The 9,311-nt window shown below is 41.0% G+C and overlaps 1 protein-coding gene across 2 annotated transcripts in view; it reads left to right on the top strand.

Moving 5' to 3' along the window:
* The first annotated feature begins 846 nt into the window (after window positions 1-846).
* slco1e1 (solute carrier organic anion transporter family, member 1E1) overlaps window positions 847-9,311 on the top strand; it is a 53,326-nt gene continuing 44,861 nt past the window's right edge. The window contains exons 1-2 of one of the 2 annotated variants that reach the window (XM_079817429.1): window positions 847-904; window positions 1,041-1,121. The gene's annotated coding sequence lies outside the window, so the exon portion shown is untranslated. The remainder of the gene's footprint in view (window positions 905-1,040; window positions 1,122-9,311) is intronic. The other variant, XM_079817428.1, reaches the window with a different exon arrangement.

Genomic DNA, 9,311 nt, shown 5'->3' with positions numbered 1-9,311 from the left:
CAGTTCAGCGACGCTGAGAAGAAGGAGCTGCTCTGGAGACTGAAGAGAATTCAAACAGCCCACGTCGAGCTGTCGTCATGTCAAGGGGCGGGGGAGGGGTGCAGTGTTATAATCAAGTAAACTTACTAAATTTCTTCAGTGTTTGTTAAATATTAATAATCCTGATTTGAATTAAGTAATATTTGTGGTTCTTGAAACAGATCGATTTAATTCTCCTTTCTCAAATATTTTGATAGAAATTTCTCAAATATATTAAGTATATTTGAAATAAATAATTGGTTATTCGAACACTAAATTCTTTTAGTGAAAAAAACTTAAATATAACTGTAAATTTGAGACAAAATTAACTGTTGGATTTTTAGTGAATGATTTTGGTATGTTCAATTCAAAACATCTACTAACATTTATTAAGTTAATAAAGTTAATTATTACTGTGATATTTACTAAGACACTGAATTATTTTTTAGAGTGCTTGCAATAAGACTGAAGGCTGTAAAATATCAGGCTTTTTCCTGCAGCAAAACCACTCTCTTTTAGCAGCATGTGTTGAGCTGTTGGTGTCTCTTGAGCTGGCACGTTGTTGGAATAGAAATGTGCAGAGCTTTTGTGTGGATGAGCTTTGAGAATAAACCACAGGCTTATGCAGAGACCCAGAAGCACGTGTTATTTCCAAGAGGGATACTCCCTGTGCCCATGTCAGGTACAACACACTTTGGCACATGATTTATTTCTCTTGGTCCCTTTGTTTTTTCAGAACCCCCTAACTTTAATTTTCTCTGCCTTAGATGAATGGCTGGTTGAAGGGCTTCTGACTGGGAGGGGAGAATTAAACCAAACAAATTCTGAGAGGATTATCTGAGTAAGTCATGCAAACACAGTAAAACGGCTTTCTCTGTTCCATGAGGTTGGCTTTCCCTTGTTTCTTTTTTGTAATTCTTTTACATTTACTATTATTATTATTATTATTATTAGTAGTAGTAGTAGTGGTAGTATTTTTATCAAGATTTTTGCCTTTGTTTTCCCCTTCAACTATTTTGGAGATGGGGCAATAGAACAGAAGCTAGCCTTTGCCTGCTGCAAAGATTGGAACATTTCAGTCTTTCTGAAAATTGAAATATAAGGTGAGTTATGTTTTTTAAGATTCCTTTTAAATTTCAATTAAGTGTCAACTGTTTTGAAATTTGAGACACTGGCCATTAAACTTGGATTTGAGGAATAAGCTTATTGAGGAATTCATTGTTATGTACATGGTGGTATTTATTAATTTGAATCTTATTTGATGTTCCAATTAATGTGCAAATAATTTAGGAAGTTAGGTAAAGGCTAGTAAATAATTCCTCCTAATCTGAACTCCCTATTTCTTTCTTAAAATAAGCCTCTCATTGCTCACTGACTGCTAGCAATGCAATGCAATATATCAGCCAATCATCAGTATAGGCCGAAAATTAGGCATTGGTCGATTATTTTAAAGAGCAGGGCCAATTATGCCCAACAGGGAGCAGAAAAAAATGCATCAATAATAACAAACTCATGCTAAATAAAATGTCTCTGGAAAAATGTCACCATTAAAATGAAATGTTTGTTTTTTTACACATTTATGCTAAATACATTTATAAAATGTAGTTTGCACTATTTCCCATCACTTATTTGATTTATTATCACGTTCAGCTGAGTCACCTGCAATCACAACGTTTGTTTAATCCCTGTGTCTTTAACTCACCTTTGTCCGGTCTCATCTATACAAGTGAATATACATCAACATGCGGTTGTGTACCTGCTTGTAATCTTGTTGATTTGACCTGTGAATATTATTATATACCATTGTGCCTGAAGACTGGACCCAAACGTGTTATCTAGAGAGTAAAATAGAGGTTGCAATTTTGTTTTGTTTTAGTTTTTTGTCAGTGTTTTCGTGTTTATTTTTCCCGTCACCACAGACTCTCCCCCGTTCCTGTTGTTGTGCCTTAAGCAGGGAAATCACTCCTCAGGGGCACATGTGACATAATTCCTTGACCTAGCACATCAGTCGAGCTTCCCGGACAACTGCCTTTGTTCATTCTTCTTCATAGGACTGGACGCATTGACAAAGGCACAGTTGTCCAGGGAGGGACCTACATTATGTGGATCGCCTTTCACCATCGAACCCTAACCCCACCTCCTCTCCAGACTTTTGCCCAGATTTTTTTTAATTTTTGCTAGTCTCTCTGTTCCTCCTCAGTCCCTTCTCCAGCCCTCAGCCACGCCTGCTAACCAGCCCTCGCTGGCTCCCATCAGCCCCTCAGTTCCTCATCAACCTCCTCTCTGTTGCGTGACCATACCTGGGGCCAGCGGTGAGCCAGCTTCTCCTATGCATGGAGATCCCATTGCTCCACCCCCTGTCTCAGATCCTGTCATGCCACCTCAGCCCATTGCCCTGACTTCTCTGCATTAGGTCCTTCCTCTCTCATCTCCAACATCGACCATCAATTTGCCACGGACTTGCGGGCCATTCGCTATTCTCCGGCCTTCCACCCCTAAGGCTCTGCCCTCCCTCAAGCTATGCCCTCAGTCTTTCCAGCTCCACCACAGCCCTCTGGTATCCTGTTTCTATCTCTGAGTGTTGTCGCTGCGGCTCCGTCGCAGACTCTGGGATCTTCAGTGTCACTCCTTCAGCTCTCTGTCTGGCCTCCTCCATTGGCTTTGTCACCTCCGCTTGTCCCCAGGTTGGCATGGAGACCCTCACCACCATGACTCCTCCCTCTAGCAACGCCGCCGTGGGACATCTTCCTGGCTGTGGCCTGAAGCGCCATCATGCCATTCCTACCTCCTTCATCCATCTGCCAAAGCAAGGCTGCGCCTTTCCGGGAGGGGGCCTAATGTCACAATATCACACTGTTCACTCAGTTTGCACCATTTCCCGTCACTAGATGTCACCATAGTTACTATTTAACTCATTTCACATTCAGATTTCACATGTAATCACCTCGTTTGTCTGTGTATTTAATTCCAGTTCACCTTTGTCCGGTCTCAGCAGAACGTCAACTTGCGGTTATGTATACCTGCTTGTAATCTTGTGGATTTACCCTGTAAATATGAAATACCATTTGAACCTTTCATCTTCATCTTCATGCCTTTGTATGCACTAAAGCTGTGACAGAAGACCAAGCCCAAAGGTGTTAATTTAGAGATTGTCGCGTCTTGAAGGTTACAGAGCACTGTTAGATATGTAGGTAGTAAGCACGACACCATATGTATCTTCAGAGATTTTGTATTTATATGCCCATTCTTCTTCTTTTGTCTTAAGCCCTATTCGCACGGTAATTGTTTCTCACAAGGACCGCCATAAAAATACATTTGCATGCCACCTCAGTGATAAAACTCATGTATTCGGATGGTGATTTATTCACGGTGGAGGAGCAAGTTTTGTGATCTTGCGCACCTGGGACCGCCCTGCTCACGTGGTCAATAACATGATTGTATGCTGTACATAAAATGTCATGTGCTTGGTATAAGAAAAATATATGCATATTAATTTTAATAATAGGAAAATAATATCCTAATTATTATTTAATTATTTAAATCTGTTTTAAAATAGGAAGATATATCCACCTTTTTCCTGGTGAGCGAATTTACCCATGATTCATAGCGGGTTTGAACCAGAAGTCGGTTGTCCTTTTCCGGTTTGAAGCTTGTGTACGTTTGATATCTTGTAGCTTGCTATCTTGTTTGCTGTAAAAGCCGGTGTTTCTCCATGGATGAAGCACAAATGGACAAAAAACGGAGGTGGATACTCACCATGGATGTTTTAACAAGTCGTGACGACAGTACTGTAACAGTCCCTCATCCATCCCGTCTGATAGAGTGGCTAGATGACATGAAGCAATGGCCATTTATAAACACTTAAATCGGAATAAAAATGCCCAAACCGAATGAAATTGTAATCGGTTTCAGAGGGGTGGGATAACCCTTTTCATGAACCGATCAAATAAAAAATGTCACCATGTAACGACCTGATCCGATTACTTTGTGTACTTCTGTGACGTGATATACAGCGAGCGCCTCCACAACTGAAGAGTGCACGACACGCTCATATCAGGGCAGGCTTATGTTGACAAGAGAGGAAAGTTTATTTTTCTGATGTATTAAACTTTTTATTTCTTAACAAGTTTTGAACATATTGTTGGAATAATGAAACAAACATAGCCTGGCTACACCATCTCATCTTGACAGCGTTTGTCCTAGGCTTCACTGCGCCTGACAGAAGAATACATTTTTCTGAGGTGATTTTTACACTTTACAACAAATAATAAATAGCTTTTATATAACTGTATAAGTCCTGGTGGCCGTTGAGAGTTGCCATGGCAAAGGGGAACATTCAAGCTGCTGGAGAGGATGTGTCAACATTTCTCTCTGTTTCTCGTAAGTTATATAAAATAGTAACTTACTGCATGTCCGCCCACAGAAAAATAAATACATATAAAAAAATACCAACACAGAACTATTTAACTTATTCTAATCAAAGTAATGTTGCCTTCTCTGCCGATATCATGGTACGCTAGTAGAGGTTAGCCGCTGAACAGGAAACACAATACCGGAAAGCGGAAGTAGGTCAGCACCCATTGGTTGCTGGAGAAACAGGCGGACAGACGCACATTATAGTTAAAATAGTTTTTTGTCTTGTATTTTATCTCAAACTAAAGGATGTCATTTCATTCCACATGGAAATGAGCAGAAATAATAAAGCCTCTTATTTACATGAGGTAAACATAATGATGCTAGGTTATTATAACATATATAATTACTGCCATAATTTCAAATGTTTACGTGCTTTTCTTGTTTTTATTTTTTGAGCGGTGATGAAATACATTGCTCTTGTAAATAGTTTCCACCATTTCAGTAATACAAGTCTAGATCTTTAAAATCTTTAAAACAGACCGGCACGAGGACGATCCGTTTAGATCCAAGTTTAGAAAGTGTTGATGAGAATATTCCGTTTTGACAATTAATATTTGACAAAAATTGATAAAGAGACCCCTGTGATGTTAAATTATAACAGCTAGGGGCTCGTCCAGGAAGATTTGTCTGTAAGGGTAATGTTTAAATGCACAGTTACCTGCCAAATATTTTTTTGAATACTCCCTCCAGTGCGAGGAAGAAACATTTAGATCTGCTCTGACGGGTAAAACATCTTGAGATAGCCCTCCAGTTAGGCCAAGAAGATTTGTCTGCAAGGGTCCTGTTTAAAAGCACAGTTACCTGACAAATATTTTTAAAGTAAACCTGACTCTCCATTTTCTTCAACTCCAGATAGGGGTTATACTATATTTTTTATTTTATTTCATTCACTTACGAATATTTTAATTCTATTTCTGTGTAAAGCACTTTGAATTGCCACTGTTTATGAAATGTGCTATACAAATAAACTTACCTTGCCTTGCCTAAAACGCATCCAAATTACAGCGAAGAGCAAACGTACGGTGCTCTGCAGTGGTCAAAAAGGATATAAACAGTGAATTTTGAAGTGATATATTCTATACAAATATGTGCTATACAAATAGACTTGCCTTGCCTTGCCTAAAACGCATCCAAATTACAGCGAAAAGCAAACGTACGGTGCTCTGCAGTGGTCAAAAAGGATATAAACAGTGAATTTTGAAGTGATATATTCTTGAAAACTCAGAGATGTGGATTCGGACAGCAATTAAATTACCACATGACCTTGGTGTTTGTCAAAAAACAGTAGGTATTTCGGCCGGGGATTTTTATCCAGGTGGTGAGAGAAAAACACAGACATTTTGGATTCGGATGGCAATAAAATCACAGACTAGCCCCTGTCAATTATGAAAATACCTTACGACCCCACCAGAAACAATTACCGTCCGAATAGGGCTTTACACTAGCTTTTCCTCCCACCTACTACCCAGCATCTCTAGAGGCAGCATAATGAATTACATTTTAAGACACAACATTTTCCCTCTTTGTAAAAACATTCCTCTTAACTCAACCATGAGGAAACATGTACTCTGAATAAAGTAGTTATGACAACCTAGGCAACTATTCAGTAACAGTCCATACTGTATATTTGGTGTATATCAACAGTGACATATATGTTGCCTTATAACTCATGACATGAATACATGAACTGTCAGCATTCAATTGACATTTGAACATTTTCACATTTATTTTCTGTTACACTTTTGTAAACCAATAAGTTCTGAACTTATTCAGAAAAGTTTTTTTTTCCTTTGAGAGCTACACTTTATGCAACTTAGATGTAAGACAGTCCTGTTTAGTTTACCACATAGTCTTTGTGCCAAACAGGCTTACGCTTCATATGTGAGACTTTCACAGCACTGTGTGTAGTGTTGTGTGTTTGCTGTAATGTGCTACTAGCACAGTCAATCAATCCAGGTGAGTATGCCAAGTGAACAGCATTTCACTTTTTCCATCACTGAGCAGGAAAGTGTTGAATCCCACTCTCTTCTCTACTTATACAGGACCTTTTCCGGTTGCACGAGGAAGCCTTATCTTCACTCTCCCTCCAGCACCAAAGAGAGGATTTTAAGCACTGCGTTTGTGATCAGTGTATAATTTCTTTTTCACGTTCTCACAGACAGCAGCAAGATCATCAAGCAAAGCCTGGATGTGGAGCTTGGTTTGCATCTTTCTCCCAAATAACAATTCATTTGGTGACAGCCTGTAGTAGCGTGAGGGGTAGCCCGGTACACCTGAACCCACTCTGTGACAGCTCTGTTCCATGGTTGTGAGTGCTGAATTGCTGTCTGGATACAACCTTTCAGTGCACAGTGAAATCTTTCAACAGCGCCGTTAGATGCAGGATAGTACACAGATGTATGGATGTGTTTTATATCTCGTTCCTTCAAAAACGTAACAAAGACGGCTGAAGGGAACTGGGTGGCATTGTTCTTAACAGTGCACTCTGGGTTGCTATAATGACTAAAGACAGTACTCAGAAATTTGATAACATCCTCAGTAGTAGCACTGCTAGCAAATGCAATCCCAGGCCACTTAGAATGATAGTCTGTGAGTGTTATTGCATATCTGCAAGCAGGGGTGGCTGTTTCAAATGGTCCAACTAGACTTTTTTTTAAAAAAAAAAGGTTCTATATGGCACCAAAAATAGTTCTTGGCTCGTAATCATAGGGGAACCTTTTTTAGTGCTATATTCAAGATTCAAGATTCAAGATTCAAGAGATTCAAGATTCAAGAGTTTTATTTGTCACATACACAGTTATATACACAATATACAACTGGCAGTGAAATGTAAACAGGTCCGCTCCATGGACAGTGCAAATAACAGTTACAAGAAATTAAATAGAAATAGAATAAAGTTAGAATAAAAAGTATTAACATAAGTAGAATTATAAATAAATCAAGTAAAAGATAAAAATAGGAAATAAGATAAAAATAAAAATATAAAAAATATGTGGATGATAAGTGAGATAAACTGTAGACTTAAAAATAAGTGGTTAACATAAAATATATAATATGTATATATAAAGAAGTATAATGTGCAAGGTTTATTACAGGTTGTTACGCAGTAACAATAGGGACGTAAAGTAAAGTGCAGTGCAATTGCAGTATGTGGATGTTAATGTTGAAAGACCGTATGTTTATGCGTGTGCGGGGGTGAAGTGAGTCACGTGACTGAGTTCAGGAGTCTGATGGCCTGGGGGAAGAAACTCCTCCTGAGTCTTTCAGTCTTTGCCATCAGGCTACGGAAGCGCTTACCAGATGGCAGCAGGGTGAAGTGAGAGTTTGCAGGGTGATTAATGTCTCTGATGATTTTAGTAGCTCTACCTCTGCAGCGTTTGGTGAAGATGTCCTGCAGAGACGGGAGAGCTGAGCCTGAGATGCGCTCGGATAAGCGCACCACTCTTTGCAGGGCTTTGCAGTCGTGACTGGTGCTGTTCCCGTACCACGCTGTGATGCACTGAGTCAGGACACTTTCTATCGCCCCTCGATAGAAAGTTTTCAGGATGGCTGGTGAAACCCTGAATTTCCTCAGCTGGCGCAGGTGGTACAGTCTTTGCCTGGCTTTTTTCACCTGTGTCTGGATGTGTGTAGTCCAGGTCAGATCCTCGGAGATGTTCACACCCAGGTATTTGAAGCTGCTCACTCTCTCTACCGGTGTCCCGCTGATCATGAGAGGGGAGTATGACCGATGCTGTCTCTTCCTGAAGTCCACAATCAGTTCTTTGGTCTTGTTAACATTCAGAGAGAGACAGTTGTCCTGGCACCATGATGTCAGTTGCTCCACTTCGTCCAAGTATGCCGTCTCATTGTTGTTGGAGATGAGACCCAGGACAACAGTATCATCAGCAAACTTGATGATCGAGGTGGAGCTGTGTGTGGACAAACAGTCATGGGTGTAGAGAGAGTAGAGCAGGGGACTCAGCACACAGCCCTGTGGAGCTCCAACACTCAGGGTGATGGAGGTGGAGGTGAACTGGCCTACTCTCACCGCCTGGGGTCTGCCAGTGAGGAAATCTTCAATCCAGAGGCAGAGAGAAGAATTCAGGCCTAGATCCAGGAGTTTGTGTGTTAGCTTAATGGGAACTATGGTGTTAAAGGCTGAGCTATAGTCAATAAATAGCAGCCTGACATAGTTCCCACTTTTGCTGTCGATGTGAGTGAGGCAGGAGTGAAGGACGTGAGAAATGGCATCTTCAGTCGATCTATTGGGACGATAGGCAAACTGAAGAGGGTCCAAAGTGTCAGGAATGGAGGAGCAAATGTTGTTTTTAATGAGTCTCTCAAAGACCTTCATGACTAAAGATGTGAGAGCCACTGGACGATAGTCATTTAGGCAAGAGGGTTTACTGATCTTAGGTACAGGGATGATGGAGGATCGTTTGAAGGAGGTGGGGACAACAGATGTAGCAAGGGACTCGTTGAATATGGATGTAAAGAGCCCTGCGAGCTGATCAGCACAGGACCGCAGAACACGACCTGAAATACCATCCGGCCCAGCAGCTTTCCTGACATCCACACGTTTGAGTGCCCTCCGAACCTCGTCCTCCGAGACAGAGATCACGTGACCGTTGCTGCTCTGAGGGACTCTCTCTGACGCGTCACTCGACGGAGTCGCGCTGCCGCGATTACCATCAAAGCGAGCGTAGAAAGAGTTTAACTCGTTCACCAGTAACGGATCAGCTCTCACCTCTGCAGAGGATTTAGTTCCAAAAGCACAGATGGTTCTCAGTCCCTGCCACATCCGCCGGGAGTCGTTGAGTTGGAAATGAGATTCCACTCGGTCTTTATAGCGGAGTTTTGCGGCTTTAACGGCGCGCCGGAGAGCGTAACATGAA

This window comes from Gobio gobio, assembly GCF_949357685.1.
Source record: "Gobio gobio genome assembly, chromosome: 5".
Lineage (NCBI taxonomy): Eukaryota > Metazoa > Chordata > Actinopteri > Cypriniformes > Gobionidae > Gobio > Gobio gobio.
Note: the sequence above shows the minus strand (reverse complement) of the source record. Positions and strands in the feature narration are given on the sequence as shown.